At 51.1% G+C, this 20,156-nt stretch overlaps 1 pseudogene; it reads left to right on the forward strand.

Annotated features, from left to right (window-relative positions):
* Positions 1-324: 324 nt before the first annotated feature.
* The window catches only part of LOC129135846 (spidroin-2-like), a 111,402-nt pseudogene continuing 91,570 nt past the window's right edge, over positions 325-20,156 (forward strand).

A 20,156-nucleotide genomic window follows, 5' to 3' on the forward strand; every position in this document is an offset into this window, starting at 1 on the left:
ACATCATTCTCTCTACCCCTGGATATTAGTAGCAATATCACAGGGGGATGTACATTTCTTGTGATATTGAGAGTACTATTATTGTCTTCCCCGCTGGATATGAAAAACAATACCACAAGGGGCGTCAAACCACCTGCCAAATTTGAGGGCATGTTATCCTCTTCGCCCTCGGATATTAGAGACAATAACACAGGGGTAATGTACACCCACTGCTTGATTGGGAGAAGGATCATCCTCTCCCTTCTTGGATATTAGAACAATATCACGGGGGTGGGGGGTTGTACTGCCTCTGCGATATTGGGAGTAAAACTCTCCTGTCTTCCCCTGGATATTAGGAAGTGTATCAGAGGGGGAGGGTGCACATTCCCTGCGATATTCAATGTAATCTTATGCTCTCCCTCCCAGGGTATGAAGAACAATATTACAGGAGGGGTGTACACCCCCTGCGATATTGGGAGTCATATCATCCTCTTTCGCTCTGGATATTAGGAAGAATATCACAGGGCTGTGTACACCCCCTGTGATACTGGGAGTCATATCATCCTGTGGCCCTGAGGAGAGAAGCCATTTCTCTACTGTCTCCTGTCTCTGAATAGGAGGAGGAAGTATAAGTGGGAAAACAACAGGAATGAAGTCGGTGGCAAGACCAGCCGGTGGCACTGATGAGCCGGCCTGAGGTGAAAAGATTAACCACCCCTTAGATTAACCCTAAGCACATGTGCTCTGAATCCATCACGGCCCTTTCACATGGAACCCCTTGGAGTTGTAAGCCCTTAAACAGGCCAGAAACTCTGTCTTCCTTGGAGGAGCTGGGTTCTTAAGATGTGAGTCTGTCGATGCTCCCGGCCGAGTAAAAAAACCTCTTCTTTCTTGAATCTGCTGTCTGAGGAACTTCGTCCACGGCTTGTCCTACTTTATTTTTTAGTGCTCTGATCGGGAATCGAACGCGGGCAGTGGCAGTAAAAGCACCGAATCCCAACCACTATACCATCAGGGGAACTTTGAACCTTGGGGAAAATAGATTGCCCAGCATTAGAAGTGGGTCGGCCATCAGAAGGAAGCCTGGACAGGTCCCTTGCTTCTAAGGTGTGGCACAAGGTAACTGGTAAAGGATACCTAGACCAGTTTGTATACATAGACACTTGGTGACAGCTGGTGCTAGACCCCCCCACAGTGGCTAAGAGGGCAGGCAGCAGAAATATTAGTAGCAAAGGGACAGATAGCTAAGGAACGATCCCACCCCACCCCCCCAGGGAAATCAACTCCTAAAGCTCTATTCCACCCAGCATCAAAAGATGCATTGCAGGAGATGGCACCAGAGATCCCAGTGGTGCCCTCCCCTTAGCAGGGAAAGAGGCTCCCCACTCTAGAGCCCACAGTGCTTATGCCTCCGCAAGACAAGCGTATCCCTAGGCCACCTAGAGTAGACAAGGACTCGGGAGAAACCCCTCCCTTGGCAGCTCATTTACCACCCAAAACGGGGATCCAAATGCCCCTGAGAGAGCAGCGGTATACTGCGATAGATGAGGATGGTCATGTGGTGGAGAGGCGTGTTTTTGGGTACCAGCCCTTCACCTCTGCTGACCTTCTCAACTGGAAAAATAATACCCTGTCCTATACCGAAAAGCCACAAGCTCTGATTGATTTGCTCCAAACTGTTATCCAGACCCACAACCCCACCTGGGCTGATTGCCACCCATTGCTCATGTTCCTCTTGAACAGAGATGAAAGGCGGAGAGTTCTCCAAGCAGCAACTAAGTGGCTAGAGGAACATGCACCAGCTGATTATCAAAAGCCCTGAGAGCACATAAGGACCCAGTTACCAGGAACCGAACCCCAGTAGAACCCACATGAAAGAGGGGATATGCAAAGGCTAAACCGAGACAGGGAAGCTCCCTTGGAAGGATTACAGAGGGGAGCTCAGAAGGCCACAAACGTTCACAAGGTCTCTGAGGTCATTCAGGGAAAAGAAGAAAGTCCAGCACAATTCTATGAGAGACCGTGTCAGGCCTATCGTGTGTATACTCCCTTTGATCCCCAGAGCCCTGAAAATCAGCGCATGATTAACATGGCTTTAGTCCATGAAAGCACAGAAGACATGAGAAGAAAACTGCAGAAACAGGCTGGGCTTGCAGGGATGAATACATCACAATGATTAGAATAGCTAACCAGATGTTTGTAAACAGGGATGCAGTAAGCCGTAAGGAAAACTGCAAAGAGAATGAACATCAGGCCTGGAGAAACACTGACCTGTTTGTTAGCTGCAGCAATCAGAGGGGCACCCCGAGAGAGGCAAGGGAAAGGGGGCTCTGGGAAAGAAACTCTGCTTGGCTGTCAGAGTTTGCAGTGTAACCAGTGTGCTTATTTTAAAGAAACAGGACAGTGGAAGAACAAATGTCCTCAGCTCAAAAGAAAACAAGGTGACTCAGAGCAGGAGGCCTGGGACAAGGAGGAAGGGGCCCTGCTCAACCTGGCAGAAGGGTTATTGGACTGAGGGAGACCAGGCTCGAGTGTCCCCAAAGAGCCTCTGGTCAGAAGGACAGTCTGGGATAGAGAAATTGCTTTTCTTGTAGATACCGGTGCTGACCAATCGCTAGTAACCGCCCCGGTCACCCCATTATCCAAAAAGACTATTGACATCATCAGAGCCACGGGGGTTTCAGCAAAGCAAGCTTTCTGCTTGCCCCGAACTTGTGCTGTAGGAGGACATAAAGTCATTCATCAGTTTTTGTACATGCCTGACTGTCCCTTGCCCTTGTTGGGAAGGGACTTGCTTAGCAAGCTGAGAGCCACTATCTCTTGTATAGAGCATGGCTCTTTGCTGCTAAAGTTGCTCAGATTGGGAGTCATTATGACCCTTATGGTCCCCCAAGAGGAGGAACGGAGACTTTTCTTAACTGAGCCGGGCCAAGAGATAAGACCAGCTCTGGCTAAGCGGTGGCCAAGAGTATGGGTGGAAGACAACCCTCCAGGGTTGGCAGTCAACCAACCCCCTGTACTCATAGAAGTGAAGCCTGGGGCCCAGCCTGTGAGGGAAAAACAGGACCCGGTCCCCCAGAGAAGCTCTTCAAGGGATCCAGGTCCATCTCAAGCACCTAAGAACTTTTGGAATCAGAGTTCCTTGTCAGTCTCCATGGAACACTCCCCTCCCGCCTGTTCCCAAGCCATGGACCAAGGACTACAGGCTGGTACAGGATTTGCGCTTACTTCATCAAGCTACACTGACTTTACATCCAGCAGTACCTAACCTGTACACATTGCTGGGGTTGCTGCCAGCTGAGGACAGCTGCTTCACCTGCTTGGACCTAAAAGATGCTTTCTTTAGCTTCAGATTAGCCCCTGAGAGCCAGAAGCTGTTTGCCTTTCAGTGGGAAGATCCAGAGTCAGGTGTCACTACTCAGTACACTTGGACTGGGCTTCCCCAAGGGTTCAAGCACTCCCCCACCATCTTCGGGGAGGCATTGGCTTAAGACATCCAGAAGTTTCCCACCAGAGACCTAGGCTACATTTCGCTCCAGTACGTTGATGACCTTTTGCTGGGACACCCCACGGCAGTCGGGTGCACCAAGGGAACGGATGCCCTACTCCGGCACCTGGAGGACTGTGGCTATAAGGTGTCCAAGAGAAAAGCTCGGATCTGCTGACAGCAGGTAAGTTCCTTAGGATTTACTATCTGACACGGGGAACACAGCCTGGGATCAGAAAGAAAGCAGGTCATTTGCAATCTAGCAGAGCCTAAGAGCAGAAGGCAGGTCAGAGAATTCTTAAGAGCTGTGGGGTTTTGTAGACCACGGATCTCAAACTTTGCAGTATTAGCCAAGACTTTGTATGAGGTCACAAGGGGGCGGGGACTGGGAACCTTTTGAATGGGGATCCCAACAACAGCAAGCCTTTCATGAGTTAAAGGAAAAAACTTATGTCAGCCCCAGCCCTGGGGCTACCCGTTCTGACAAAGCCTTTTCCATTGTATGTGTCGGAGAGAGAAAAGATGGAAGTTGGAGTTTTAACCCAAACTATGTGGCCCTGGCTGAGGCCGGTGGCCTACCTCTCTAAACAACTAGACGGGGCTCCTAAAGGATGGCCCCCATGTTTGAGGGCCTTGGCAGCAACTGCCCTGCTAGTACAAGAAGCAAATAACCTGACTCCTGGGCAAAACCTGAACATACAGGCCCCCCATGCTGTGGTGACTTTCATGAATATAAAGGACATCATTGGCTAACCAACGCTGGACTCACCAAGTACCAAAGTTTGTTCTGTGAAAATCCCCGTAGAACCACTGAAGTTTGGAACACCCTAAACCCTGCCACCTTGCTCCCGGTATCAGAGAGCCCTGTCGAGCCTGATTGTGTAGAAGTGTTGGACTCAGTTGATTCTAGCAGACCTGACCTCCCGGACCAGCCTTCGGCCATCCGTAGACTGGGAACTATACGTGGATGGGAGCAGCTTCATCAACCCACAAGGAGAGAGAGGTGCAGGGTATGCAGTGGTAACCCTGGACACTGTTGTTGAAACCAGATCTTTGCTCCAGGGCACTTCAGCCCAGAAAGCTGAACTGATTGCTTTCATTTGGGCCTTAGAACTCCGTGAAGGTAAGACTGTCAACATTTACACTGATTCTCGGTATGCCTTTTTAACCCTTCAAGTGCATGGAGCATTCTAGAAAGAGAAGGGCCTATTGAACTCTGGGGGAAAAGACATAAAATATCAACCAGAAATCTTGCAATGATTTGAAGCAGTATGGAAACCCCACAAGGTGGCAGTTATGCATTGCAGAGGACACCAGCGAGCCTCCAACTTGGTGGGCTTGGGGAATTCCCACGCTGACTCAGAGGCTCAAAAAGGAGCATCTGCCCCCTTCCGGGCATCAGTCACAGCCCCTCTGCTCCCTCAAGCACCTGATCTTGTACCTACTTCTTCTAAAGAAGAAAAGGACTTTCTCCAGGTAGAGGGAAGGACAAGTGATGGAGGAAGGATGGATTCGGTTACCAGATGGGAGAGTAGCTGTGCCACAGCTGCTAGGAGCTGCAGTTGTACTGGCTGTGCAGGAAACCACCCATCTAGGTCAGGACTCACTGGAAAAGTTGTTAGGCTGGTATTTCTACATCTTGCATTTGTCAGCTCTTGCCAAAACGGTGACCCAGCTGTGTGTTACCTGCCGACAGCATGATGGGAGTCAAGGTCCAGCCGTTCCGCCCGGCATATGAGCTTATGGAGCAGCCCCCTTTGAAGGTCTCCAGGTAGACTTCACAGAGATGCCAAAGTGTAGAGGTAACAAGTATTTACCAGTTCTTAGGTCTACCTACTCTGGGTGGGTGGAGGCTTATCCGACACGAACTGAGAAAACTCATGAAGTAACCCGTGTGCTTCTTCGAGATCTTATTCCCAGATTTGGACTGCCCTTATGGATCAGCTGAGATAACGGGCCTGCATTTGTGGCTGACTTGGTACAGAAGACGGCAAAGGTACTGGGGATCACACGGAAACTGCATGCTGCCTACTGGCCTCAGAGTTCTGGAAAGGTGGAGCGGATTAATCAGACTATCAAAAATAGCATTATTGTCTTCTCCGCTGGTTATTAAAAACAATAACACAAGGGGCGTCAAACCACCTGCCCAATTGGAGGGTATGTTAACCTCTCCCCCCCCGCCTCCACCGCCCCCATATATTAGAGACAGTAACACAGGGGTGATGTACACCCACTGCTTTATTGGGAGTAATATCATCCTCCCTCTTCTTGGATATTAGGAACAATACCACAGTGCGTGTGTACGTCTGTCGTGAAATTCGATATAATGTCATCCTGTGCCTCCTTGGATATGAAGAACAATATCACAGGGGATGTACAACTTCTGAGATATTGGGATTGATATCATCCTCTCCCCTCTGGAAGTTAGGGACAACATCACAGGGATAGTGTACACCCTCTGTGATGTTGGGACTAATGTCATCTTCCCGCCCCCTGGATATTACAAACCATATCACAAGGGGCGTGTACACACACTTCGATATTGGCATTAATACCATCCTCTCCCTCTTTGGGTATTCAGTGCAATATTTCAGGTGGGGTATACGCCACCTGCAATATTGGAAGTACTATTATTTTCTCCCCCCGTGGATATTAGCAACTATATCACAGGGGGTGTGAAAAACCCCCTCGATATTTGGAGTAATATCGTCGTCTCCCCTCATGAATGTTAAGAACAATATCGTGAGGGGGCTTGTACACCCCCTTTGATATTTGATATCCTCTTCCCCCCTGGATATTAGGAACAATGTCAGGAAGGGATGTACAGACCCTGTGACACTTGCTGTCATCTAATTGTCTCTCCCCTAGATATTAGGAAAAATGTAACTGGGGATGTGAACACCCCTGCGATATTGGGAGTAGTATCATCCTCTACCCCCTTGCATATTAGGAACAATATCACAGGTGGGGTGTACTGCCTCTGCGATATTGGGTGTCAAATTATCCTCTCTTCCCCTGGATATGAGGAAGTGTATCAGAGGGGGAGGGTGTACATTCCCTGAGATATTCAATGTAATCTTATCCTCTCCCTCCCAGGGTATGAAGAACAATATTACAGGAGGGGTGTACACCCTCTGCGATATTGAGAGTCATATCATCCTCTTTCACTCTGGATATTAGGAACAATATCACAGGGTTTTGTACACCCCCTGCGGTATTGGGAGTAATATCATCCTCTCTCGCTCTGGAGATTAGGAAGAGTATCACAGGGCTGTGTACACTCCCTGCAGTAGTAGGAGTGACATCATCCTCTCTCCCTCTGGATGTGGGGAAGAGTTTCACAGGGATGTGTTCATCCCCTGCGATATTGGGAGTAATATCAACCTGTCACCCTCTGGATAGTAGGAATAGTATCACATGGGTGTGTACGCTCCCTGCAACGTGGGGAATAATATCATCCTCTGCCCCCTGGATGTTAAAAAGCAAATCACGGGGGTTGTGCACCTGCTGCGATATTGGGAGTAATATCTTCCTCTCTCCGCCTGGATATTAGGAGTAATATAACAGGGGTGGTTTACATCCCCTGCGATATCGGGAGTGATATCATCCTCTCTCCCCCAGGATATTAGGAAAAACATCACAGGGGGGTGTCCACCTGTGGACTATTCTGGTTGCAGCTTTGACTCTGCTGTCTTTTATGGTAACTGCATCCACCTTGCCTTTGGGGATTGAGTGCTCTGATCACTTGGCCCCAGCCCCTGTAGTGTGCCTATGTCACTTACCCTCTTTATAACTCAGTCTCTTCCTCTATAAAATGGGCATCATCATTGCACCCACCCCCAGGGCTGCTGTGAGGTATAGATGGATTAGCATATGGAAAGTAATAGAAGAGGGTCTCAAAGCCCATGTGTCGTTATCAGAATTATTTCGTGACAGGGGCGAGCTGGAGGAGAGAGGAAGGTGCTGAGCAGACCCATGTGCTCTCCCACCAGTGTTTCCTGAGCACCTACTATGTGCTGCCCACTGTGAGAGCTGTTAGGGTTGAAATAGGGAGCACAGCATGGTAGGGGCCGCCATCAGGAGCTTAGTGGGGAGACCATTGTGCAACATGGTTCCAGCGCTTGGGGTGGGGAAGCTCAGGGAGTACAAGGGCCTAGGATCCTGGACAGAATCATGGAAAGGACACAGCCTCCCCAGCCTCTCCTGCCTCCACTGCCTCCCTGGCCTCCTCTGCTTCCCTGGCCTCTCCTGCCTTCCTGGCTTCCCCTTCCTCTCCGGCCTCCCCAGTCTCCCCTGTCTCTCCTGCTTTTGAGGTGGGCCAGGAGCTGCTGGTGCTCACTTAGCCTGTCCTGGACTCTGGGTGTAGCACTTCGATGTCCAGAAAATACCCCCAGGTTCAGCTCATCACACAGCCAAGGAAGGAGCTCCACACTGACACTAAGGCTTCATCCTGGGCTCATTCATCAGGGCATGCCTCCAAAATATTTCTCCACGTCTCCTCCCTTTGCCCACCTGCATTGTCTCTGTGCCTCAGCCCCAGCTGGGGGCCTGCAAGGATCCCCTATCTCCTCTGCCCCTGCTCGGCTGGGTCCCAGGCAATCTGTCTGCCCACCACGCCTCTCGCCCCTTGCCCACCACGCTCCAGCCCCACAGTCCTCTTTCTGCTTCTTTCCCAGCCTCTGGGCTTTTGCACACGCTGTTCCCTCTGCCTGAACACCCTCCACTGGGCTGAGAACAACTCTCTGAGACCTCTCTCAGCTGTTGCTTCCTTTGGAACAGCCGCTGCTGCTGTCCCTCTCCCAGCTCCAAGACCTGCTGAGCCTCCTGTCTTTTTCAGTTCCCATGCCCCCAGCACTTCTCCTTGGCCTCCTTTTGCCCAATTGACAATGTCCATTCTCAACGCCTTCTCACCCAGCGCTGAGCCCCACTGGGTGAAGGCAATGCCTGTCATGTTCACCACAATATCCCCTCCCCCATCACCACGACTGGTCCACAGTGATGCTCAAAAAAGATCTGTTGGTAGGCAATGCGAAGGTGCATTCATGTCCTCCTGCAGGCGGAATTCTCCACGAGTTTTGAGCAGCCTCGGTTTTCCCACCACCTCCAAATCATGCAAGACACAGGGTAAGAGCAAAGACAAGCTGGGTGTGGCCGATGTCCACCCTCTCGGGGCGTCCCTTCTTTTCTCTCCTCCTTGGGCAGGGAGACCATCAGGGTGCAACCTGCCTGGGGCGGGGAGGAGGTGCAGGGCCTGGCCAGAGCGGGCCTGGCCACGGGCAAGGGACAGCGACCTCCTGGGCCAGGACAGGTGAGCGCGGCGCAGGCCCGGGACCCGCGTGGCGGCGGTGCGCGTGAGCGGCCAGCAGAGGGCGCCAGAGAGCCAGGAGCTGCCCGGGGAGGAGCCCGCGCCGGCCCCAATGTCCAGCTCCGCGCCGCGCAGACCCACCAAGCCCGCGCTCAGACGGCCCAGCTCAGCCGAGAGGCTGCTCGCGCCGGGTCCTTCCTCTTCCCCAAGTGCAGGCAGAGCCCCTGGAGCCATGGCCAGCCCTTCCGGCAGCTCCGAAGCCACTGGCAAGTCCCGAGGCAGAGATGGCCCGCCCAGGAGGGAGGGGGACGACGTCCCTCCCTAGGAGAAGAGGCTGCGGCTGTTGCTGGAGGGGGAAGCGCACAGCCCCAGGACTGCGAGGACGGGGAGGACGCGCCGCGGCCGGGCAGGGAGGAGACCGGCACCCAGACAGGTGGCGACGGCAGAGGAGTAAGTGACGCGGGCGCTGGGGTCCGGGGGTGCCGGGGGCGCGGGTACGGGCGGCGGGAGGCTCCGTGGCCGGCCCTGGGTTGAAGTTGGTAATTGAGCGGCAACTCCGGCGGGCGCGGAGTGACAGCTCGTGACGGCCTCCGAGACGCCAGCTGCCCCTTCTCGGCTGTGGGGCTTCGACTTCCTGATTCTCCCACGACGTCGCTGGCCAGGAGACGCGCTGGACTCTGTGGCTAGCCAAAAGGGGAGGGGGAGCCCCACGTTCTGGGGGCCCCCAGCAGGGGAAGGGGCGGGTGTTGCTCTGGGCATCCTGTCTGGGGCATCTATCTGGGACTCTGTCAGTGCCTCTCACCTGGCGAGGGGCCTGTGGTGGGGGTAGGGGGGAAGTCCCTGGCGCCAGGCTTGGCCAAGCCCTGCTCTGCTGGGCTGCGGGCTGGCGGCGCTCGCCCAGCGCCTCACCTGCCCCGCATCTTCCTGTTTTTCTTCCCTTTCTAGTTGGGCAGCGACAGTTGAGAGGAGGCAGATGGCTTCCATCCGAGCAATCGCTCTCCTCTTTCCATCCCTACAGAGAGGGACAGAGAGGCAAAGTTCCTTCCATCCCCCGGGGCGCTGTCCCTGTGAGCTCCCGGTGTCCTGCACACGTGGGCCCCCGAGTCACCGGGCCTGTGTGTGTGTGTGGGATGGGGCTCCGTGGCCAGCCTGGCCTCCTGGGGTTCACTTTCTGCTTTCCTACCCCAGCTCTTCCTGTGTGGCTTTGGTGGCCTTCCACTGGGGAGGCAAGTGGATTTGGAGGGCAGATGAGGGACCGCTGGGGAGCTGTACCCCTCAGTGAGGGCTGCCACCTTGATGGTTTTTGATGGATAATGGGGTTGACCTCTTTGTTCCTTCCACATGTTTTTATGTTTGACCATTTGCTCAGCTGAGCTTGTCTTAATAATTTGATTCGTGGTTAATGAGCCCCACATGGGAGAGAGGGCGGCCTGCATTCTGAACCCATTTAGGCAGCACGGGCAGCCCTCCTCGCCGTGGGCTGCATCAGAGCCCCCCTGCCCAGTCTTGGGGTTGCTCCCGGATGCTGTCTGGGAGGCTTGCTCATGGTGACATCCTCATCTCCCCGTGCACGTTACCGCATTCAGAGCTTGGGTCACCTGGACACTGAACTCAGGTGAATTTTCTCTGAGATCCCAGGAGAAGAAGGACAGTTCTCAGGAAGGTTTTCCAGGGCCGACCACGGAAAGGATGAGAAGGGAGAGGTCCTGGTCGGGGACACAATTACGGTGGCAGTGTAACGCCGGGAAACTTTATTGCGTGAAGTCCCTCTCACTCCCTCTACCTCCCTCTTTTATGTGGACTCTGCCAAAGACCAGGATACTAGAATGCAGTGCAGTGACCAAGCATAGTGGGACCTTGGGAACGCGAGTCTGGAGCCAGGTGGCTGGGGTTTGCATCCTGGTTCTGCCCCTCCTTAGCTGGCTGACATGGCACAAGCCACTTACCCTCTCTGAGCCTTACTGTCTTCAGTGGCAAATGGATCTGTCAACAGGCCCCATTGCCTGGGGTTGTTACTGCTGAGATTAAGGGATGCTCGTCCATAGAAGCATTTAGCGTTGTTCCTGGCACATAGTGTATGGTGGATAAATGGGACTTAGGACTAAAACTCATGCCTTGGTGTTTTTGTTTTGTTCTGGGGTGCATCACAAGAGACAAGGTTCTTGGCTGGGCATGGTGGCTCAAGCCAATAATCCCAGCACTTTGAGAGGCCGAAGGGGGAGGATCGCTTGAGCCCAGGAGTTTTAAGACCAGCCTGGGCAACGCGGTGAAGCCTCATATCTACAAAAAAAAAAAAAAAAAAAAAAAAAAAAAAAAAAAGCCAGTTTTGGTGGTGTGTGCCTGTAGTCCCAAATACTTGGAAGGATGAGGTGGGAGGATTGCTAGAGCCTGGAAGGTTGGGCTGCAGTGAGCTGTGATCATGCCACTGCACTCCAGCGTAGGTCACAAAGTGAGACCGTTTCAAGGAAAAGAGAGAGAGAGAGACAGACAGACCCACAAGAGTCTTAAGCCAGAATCTCCATGTTAAAATGCTTTCTGGAGGCTAAAAGGATGATATGTTGATAATGAAATATTTAAAAGGCAGAAACCCCACTGAATTGTTTGGTCCACAGAGGGAAATGGGAATCGCATCACCTGAAGGATGATGGAGGAACTGAACAGAAACCATCCTTGTTTCCTGAATCTGAATATGGCACGCTCTTTTCACGGTGACTGTAGCTGCTCAGTCTGGCGGTCCCTTGAAAAGAGGGAATCTTGATTTTCAAACTTAAAATTTGGCCCAAAGCCCACTGCTGCCCACAATGCCCTCCAGACACATTCCTCTTCCCTTTTAGTTTCTATGGGAATACTCTCTTTGAAGAACCCATGAAGCAGTGTCAGGCTGGGGTGAGGATCAGCAGTGATTTCTTTGAGGAGGAGAGCCCGTTTCTTCACTCACAGGCCATGTCTGAGTGGATCCAGAAGGACAGAGTGCCCTTTTATGAGATTTTGTCTGCGTAGACCATTAGCTTGGTAAAAATGTCAAAACCATCCTCGTTCTTTAATAGCAGATTATTTTGTACTTTTCTCTGCAAGAAGCAGCATGGGCATTCAGATGCTTTTAAGGATAAAATGTTCTTTCTCATCACCAGGCCTGGTGCTCTGGATGGCTGAGGTTTTAATGTCACTGGATGTCCCTTGGAGTGGCTCCCAGACTGTGATCTTGTGGTTGGGTGGCAAGGGGTTGCTTTATTCGGTGGTGGCTAGAGGAGGTTTTAGCAGATAAATCGGGACCCCAGGAGCCCCTGAGTGCCAAGTCCTGCTACAGGGCATGTGTTTATGGTGGGGATGTGGGGGGGTGGAGGGTGGGGAGCATTGATTTCCTGCCAATATCAGAAGTTTCACCGGCTTCTTTTGTATCCACAAACACCCACCCCATTGAGAAGGCCTAGAAAACCTGGCCCTCCCCAAGCCTTTATTGACCACTTGTGAATGATCCCAGGGTGTGTCTGACCAACAGCTCTTCCTGGAGGGAGAGAAAAGTCTCTCCTAGGTATCTGGTTATCAACCCCAACCATTTGCTGAGCCTTCCCCAGGACCAGGCACCTCGGCGGAGATTTCTGAGTTGTCAGGCAGAACCGAGCATTCAAGGGTGATAACTCACTGGAGTCCCTGAAATCCCTGATGGATGCACCAGGTAAAAGCATCCAGGGTTGAAACCAGATCAGGAAGGTTATTGTCAGCCTGGGACTCCTGTAGAGGTGCATCCACGTTGCAGGGATTTTCCTTCTTGCTGAGGAGAAACCTGGGTTTCTCAGCTTTGGCACAGTCACAACATTTGGGGTCAGACCATTGGTTGTGGTGGGGGGGCTGTCCTGTGTATTGTAGGATGGTTAGCAGCATCTGTGGTCTCCATCCTCTAGGTGCCATTCTACCCTCCCAGCTATGGCTACCCCAGATGTCTCCAGATGGTTTCAAATGCCGTGGAGCAAGGGAGTGGTACGTGAGCAAAACCACCCCAGTTGACAGCCATTGGTCTACACTTGTGGAAATGTTTGAGGGTGAGAGTGTCGAGCTTGGGTCCCTGCTGTACCCTTTATGAGCAATGTGGTCTTGGAAAATTAATACTACTCCAGGGGCCTTAGTTTTCTCATCTATAAAATGGAGATAAATGAGATACACTTTCATAGGAAGGTTATATGGGATTTACTGAGATAATAAGACAGTACATGGAAAATGCTGGGCATAGCATTTATTTATTTTTATGTTTTTTGAAGATGAAGTCTTACTCTGTTGCCCAGGCTGGAGTGCAGTGGCATGATCTCTGCTCACTGCAACCTCCACCTCCTGGGCTCAAGTGATTCTCCTGCCTCAGCCTCCCAAGTAGGTGGGATTACAGGTGCCCACCACCACACCTGGCTAATTTTTGTATTTTTAGTAGAGGTGGGGTTTCACCATGTTGGCCAGGCTGGTCTCAAACTCCTCACCTAAGGTGATCCACCTGCCTCGGCCTCCCAAGGTGCTGAGATCACAGGTGTGAGCCACCACGCTGGGCTGGGCATAGCATTGTAACACAGACAAAGCACAAAATACTTGGGCAATATCTTTTTACATTTGGCTTGTCTAGACTCCATCCTCCATCCCGTCATGCACTGGTGTGGTGCAGGCCAGAATGTCACCCACCTAGACTGCAGAGTGGATTTGGGTGGCATCTTGGCTTTCTGCACAAGACTTGCCTGTTCCCCACCACATCCCCCTGGTTCTCAGGGTCCAGGATTCCGGGAGGCAGGGATGTGGGCAGGCAGGGTAGGTGGCCCACCCAGTTCACTCCCACGCTTGGGACCTGCAGAGCTGGCTGTCCGAGACAGGATGTTTGGACCATCATCTGGGTTTCTGGATTTCCATTTGTGCACAGCTGGACTACACAGGCTGAAGCTCTCTCTGCAGAGGTATAGATATTTCCCTGGTGACGATCTTTCAAGCTGACATGAAGACATGGCCACCCACAGGAACATCGTGTGTCTGCCGTGGCACTCTTTTAATTTGTGAGGCAGGCTCCTGACGAATGCAGTGCGTAAGTGGGAAATGGTGGGAAGTTCTCCCATCCCCCACTGGCCGAAAGTGCTGCCTGCGTAGGTTGGTGGATGGTCCTTTGAGCAGGAAGAAGACACGGAGCACATTCCTGTTAGCTACGACAGAGAGGGGCAGGGTACACACTGGACATTTCAAGCCCCTCCAGAGAAGCAAGTCTTACTGTGCTGGGAGTACTTGTGGAGTGGGGGCTGTGTTGCCCTGGGCTTTAATTATTTCAGGAACATTTAACCGCAGGGTTGGCAGGCTGGATCTTGATATGTGTTTCTCAGTTGGAAAGACTTTGGACCATAGGGAAATGTCTTCTCAATTCTTTTAATTTCATTAGGGTTGCCATTTTTCTTCCTGTGGCCTCTGGAATGTGACACAGAACTCAAGGGACAGGAAGGAGATGAGTTGGAGGCTGGGACAGGGGTCCCTGCCAGGGATGCTGGTGGCTCATGTGACGTTGTTGATGTGTGGAGTCCGGTGCCTGGTTTGGGGAATGTTGGTGGGATATGTTCCAAAGGACTGACGGACCTATCAGGTACTGGAGGTGAATGGTCAAGTCTGATCTCAGGGCTGACAGTGTCAGGCAAGGACAGGAAGTTGACGTTGGACTCATTGGCTGAGGTTGCTTGGGACCCAGGGGGCAACGTGTGCCAGGACAGATGGCTCCCGGGCTAGGAAGGCAGGTTTGGGCTGGAGACCCGGGCTTGGGATGCATCCCAGGTAGGCAGTGGTTGAGGCTGTGGAAATGACCGCGATTGCCTGGGATGAGAGTGGAGACAGACAAGATGGGGGTTTTGCTCTAAGCCTGGGGAGCCCACCTCCCAGGTTCAAGCGATTCTCCTGCCTCAGCCTCTCAAGTAGCTGGGAATGCAGGTGCGTGCCACCATGCCTGACTAACTTTTGTATTTTTAGTGGAGATGAGGTTTGGCCAGGCTGCTTTCAAACTCCTGACCTCAAGTGATTGGCCCACCTTAGCCTCCCAAAGTGCTGGGATTACAGGCATGAGCCACCATGCCTGACCATTTTTAAATAGTAATTTTTATGAAATATTTTCAAACACAATTTTATTGTACATTGGAAAAGTCAATCATGATTTGAAAACTTTATCAAAATCCAATCAAATGTCAATTAACCATTTAATTGTGGATGAGTAAGGAGACTATTTTGACCAAAACATGTTAGAACAATTACCACTTATAGAAATAATCTATGTTTTAATGTTTTAGTTGAATTAAACAATCTTTTACATTCTGTCCAGGCGCAGTGGCTCACACCTGTAATCCCAGCACTTTGGCAGGTCGAGGCTGGCGGATCAGCTAAGGTCAGGAGTTCGAGACCAACCTGGCCAACATGGCAGAACTGTCTCTACTAAAAATACAGAAATTAGCCAGGTGTGGTGGCACACACCTGTAATCCCAGCTGCTTGGGAAGCTGAGGCAGGAGAATCATTTGAACCTGGGAGACAGAGGTTGCAGTCAGCCGAGATCGCACCACTGCACTTCAGCCAGCCTGGGTGACAGAGCGAGACTCTTTCAAAAATAAATAAATAAATAAAATAGAATTCTGAATTTTATTTTTAATAATTATTTTGTAAAAAGAATGTCTTGTTTTTTGGAGTTGTTGAATTTATTGAATTGACAAAAATTATGTACAAGAGGGTACAACATGATGTGATTGAAGTATGTATACATTAGAAAATGGCTAAATCAAGCTAAATAACATATCACCTCCCAGACTTATTTTTTTATGGTGAGAACACTTAAAAAATCTACTCTCTTAGTGATTTCCAAGTGTATGATATGTTGTTATTAACTATAGGTACCATGTTGTCCCATAGACATCCTGAACTTATTCTTCCCTCTAAAAATGACATTCTCTGTCCTTTGGCATCTGCCCACTCCCCCACCCTGGCAACCATCATTCTACTCTGCTTCTGTGAATTCAACTTTTTTATTTTCTTTTTCTTTCTTTTTTTTTTGAGACAATCTCACTGTATTGCCCAGGCTGTAGTGCAGGGGTGTGATCTTCGCTCACTGCAGCCTTGACCTCCCAAGCTCAATCAATCATCCCACCTCGGCCTCCTGAGTATCTGGGAGTACAGGCATGCACCATCACGCTCCACTAATTTTTGTATTTTTTTGTAGAGATGGGGTCTTGCTATGTTATGCAGGCTGGTCTCGAACTCCTGGGCTCAAGCAATCTGCCGGCCTCAGCCTCCCAAAGTGCTGGGATTACAGGCATGAGCCACCATGGCTGGCCGAGTTCAACTTTTTTAGATTCCACATATAAGTGAGATCATGCGGTATTTGTCGTTCTGTGACTGACTTATTTCACTTAACATAATGTCCTCCAGGCTCATCCATGTTTTCTCAAATGGCAGGATTTCCTTCGTTTTGAAGGCTGAATAGTATTCCACTGTGTACATACACTACATTGTTGCTGGAAGTGCAATGGAGGCCAGTTGGGGGAGGAGGGGGAAAAGATTCACTCTAAGTCTAGATGCTCCAGGACCCACCCAGGATGTGTGCAAGGAAGTGCAGGATGCTCCTGGTCTTGCAAACTGTGGTTTGTGGGACTCCAAAGTCCCTATCCTTCCACGATGCTTTCTGTCCTGTTATCACATTTCCTTGGAGGAGAACCCAGCCTTGGTGGAGAGCCCTGCTCTGGCTTTGTCCCTCGGCATGAGATGGCAAAGGATGGTGCTGCTGGGAGACCCTCACGTCTGCACACTGGGGGCTGCTTGCCTTCTCCATTCCTCCTTCAAGTATCTGAGCAGCTCCTGTGTGCCAGCTGCTGGTCTACAAGATGGATGGGTCCTTGGAGATCACGCTGTAGCAGAGGAGGCAAGCTGTAGCCCACACGCCACAACCAGCCCCCTGCCTGTTGACACATATGAAGTTTTATTGGAACACAGCCACACCCATTTCAGTGCATATTGTCTGTGGCTGCTTTCCTGCTACAATGGAGAGTTGAATAGTTGCGACAGAGACCTATGGCCTGCAAAGCTGAACTATTTACCATCTGGCCCTCGAGAGAAATGAAAAAATGCTGATCCTTGTACCCCGACAGTCTTAGGTTAAGAGGACTTTGTTGTACCACCCTGACGTCCCAGGCGGCCATGAGTCCAGCCATCCTTGAAATGTACACAGGTCTGGGCTAGGGTTGCAGCAGGTGAGTCCCAATTTTGCAGGTCTTTGGTATCAGGGGCACAACCCAGGATTTTGAGTGGGGTTTCCTCACCACTGTGGCTGGGCACTGGGCTAGTGTGCTTTCTGATTTTTGTATGGGGAAGAGAAAGGAGGGAGGAAATGGCAACCTGTTGCCCTGTTCTAACATTTTCCTAAGATGGGTCTCCAGGCCAGGGCTTGGGGATCTCACCTTGCACAGCTTACAAAACCCAGTGAGGCCAGCTGTCTTGGCGCTGCCACTCTGAGGGATGGAGCCCCCAAATGACTAGGAAGGGAGATAAAAGAATGGTTTCTGCAAGCACAAGAAGTGGCATTATTGAAATAAACATTTCCCCCAAGTTTTACAATGTCTAGGCATGCATATTTAAGTGTCTGTCTCAAAAGCTCATGCTAATAACGAGATGGTGCATTTCATTTCCTTTTTTTGTTCTCTGAGCAACATGCAGCTTCCTGCACAGCCCTCCCTGCAGGCAACTGCACTGAGGTGACAGTCCTCCTGACTGCCAGCACAGATCCCCAGGGCCTCTGAGGGCCCCGTATTCTGGGGGCAGCCTTTCCCCCTTCTATTTGGCCCCAGCTGGAAGGGGGCAGGTTACCCACAGCCCAGCACAGGTCTCCCGCCTTAGCTTCTCTAGGGAGTCTGGCTCCCTCTGACCCTCTAGACCTCACCAGCTGAGGATCAGAGCCCCGCGGCAGAAGCCAGGGCCAGGGGGCATTGGGGGGTGGTTTGAGAGTGCAGCTCTGTATGGGGGCAGGACGGGCCCAGGAAAAGCTGCTCAGTGGAGACTGCAAAGAGATGGCAGAGTTAGGACAAGAGGGCCAGGCATGGTGGCTCACACCTGTAATCCCAGCACTTTGGGAGGCCGAGGTAGGGGGATAACCTGAGGCCAGGAGTTTGAGACCAGCCTGGCCAACATGGTGAAAACCTGTCTCTACTAAAAATACAATAATTAGCTGGACATGGTGACACCTATAATCCCAGCTACTTGGGGAACTGAGCCGGGAGAATTGCTTGAACCCAGAAGATGGAGGTTGCAGTGAGCTGAGATTGTGCCACTGCACTCCAGCCTGGGCAGCAGAGCAAGATTCCGTCTCAAAAAAAAAAAAAAAGTCAGGACAAGAGGAGGAGGGAAGAGAAGGGAGCTTTGGGGCAGCAGCCAGGACCTTAAAGGCACAGAAGAGGAAGCTTGGATTTCCAATTCCAAAGGACATGAAGTCACACACCTTTATTTAACCTGCTCCAGGTGAGGCTGGGCTTTGTGTATTTTCCTTGTTTTCCTTTTCCTTGTGTTCAGGCTGTTGTAGAAACAGGTACACAGGGGCCCAGTGTGGCGCCCTGTTCTAGTTGCCTTCAGGAAGCATGGGGTGCCCTGGTTTCCTTGGCTTCGTGTCCCCCTTTCCTCCTGCCACCCCTGACTATGCACCCTACCTTGTCCCTCAGACCATCCTCCTGGAGGGGCCTCGCCAGGGCCTGTGTCCTTGCTAGTCTTTGGGGAGGAAGACTCTGGCTTGAAAGCCTGTCAGCTGAAGTTGCAAGGTGTAGGTGCCTGGGAGGGCATGTGCACGGCCCTCTTGACTGACCCATTCATGTTTTTCTTTTTTGACTCTGTTCTATGTTGTCCTGATGGAGGGGTAAGCCCCTGCCTTCTGCCTTTCCTGCCTTGGACTCTTGCAATTGGGCCAGATGAGAGGGTCCATGTGGTCTGAGAATTCAAGCAATTCAGGCCAGGCGTGGTGGCTCACACCTGTAATCCCAGCACTTTTGGAGGCCAAGGCGGGTGGGCCAGGAGTTCGAGACCAGCTTGGCCAACATAGTGAAACCCTGTCTCTACAAAAAATACAAAAGTTAGCCGGGCTTGGTGGTGCACGCCTGTAATCCTAGTTATTTGGGAGGCTGAGGCAAGAGAATCACTGGAACCCAGAAGAAGCAGGTTGCAGTGAGGAGGAGGTTGCAGTGAGCCGAGATTGTGTCCTTGGACTCCAGCCTGGGTGATAGAGCGAGACTATGTCTCCAAAAAAAAAAAAAAAAAATATATATATATATATATATATATATATATATACATATATAAAACAAAAAACAAAACTTCCTCTTGATTTGCTTTTCTTGATCTTGTGTCTCAGAGGTAACACTGGGAAGGGTTAGGGTATACCTCTCCACACCTTTTTCTTTGATTTCTTTTTATTTTTTATTCTAAGTTCTGAGATACACGTGCAGAATGTGCAGATTTGTTACACAGGTGTACGTGTGCCACGGTGGTTTACTGCACCTACTAACCCATTGTCTAGGTTTTAAGCCCCGCATGCATTAGGTATTTGTCCTAACGCTCTCCCTCCCCTTGTCCCCCACCCCCGACAGGCCCCGGTGTATGATGCTCACCTCACTGTGTCCGTGTGTTCTCATTGTTCAGCTCCTACTTATGAGTGAGAACACGCAGAGTTTGGTTTTCTGTTCCCGTCCACACCTTTTTCCTCTGTGCACGCAAGCACATGTATTTGCACATAAGTGTTTATTGTAACCTTTTTAAAAAATGAAAATGGAATAATGCTATATTTATTCTTTGGAGAAGCCTGCTTTTCAGGCAGCATGTCTTTGACATTGTCTCACGTTGGAACCTGGGTACCAGCTTCTTCTCCCAGCAGTTATTCTGACGTGTGGATGCACCATGCTTCGTTTAACCAGCCCTGCACTGATACGTCTTTGGGTGGTTTCTGCCTTTTCCCAATCACAGACGGTGTTCTGATGAATTTCCTTGCACACATCACTTGGTGCTCTGTGCCTGCATTTCCGTGAGATGTTCCTGGAGGTGGGCTGTCTAGGTCAGAGGGGGATCTGTGCTCAATTTGCATCCTGTGCAAAATTCCATCCAGTCATCCGGCTCCCCAAGGGCTCACATGGTACTGTCCTCTGTAGACATCATCTTCTGCAGATGATGGCACGACCACCTCTCTTTCTTTTACTCACACCAGTCTGCACCCTGGTGTCCTGGGGGGGGGGTCCAGCCCCTACCTGCTTGTCTGCCCCCACACCACAGTGCCCCCAGCCCCTGCTAACAGGGACTCTGGCTTCTGAGCTCTGGCAGACTGCTTCACTCTGGAGAAGTTTGCTTTCTCAAACATTCCTGGCAATGTTACT

This window comes from Pan troglodytes, chromosome 7 (genome assembly GCF_028858775.2).
Source record: "Pan troglodytes isolate AG18354 chromosome 7, NHGRI_mPanTro3-v2.0_pri, whole genome shotgun sequence".
Classification (NCBI taxonomy): domain Eukaryota; kingdom Metazoa; phylum Chordata; class Mammalia; order Primates; family Hominidae; genus Pan; species Pan troglodytes.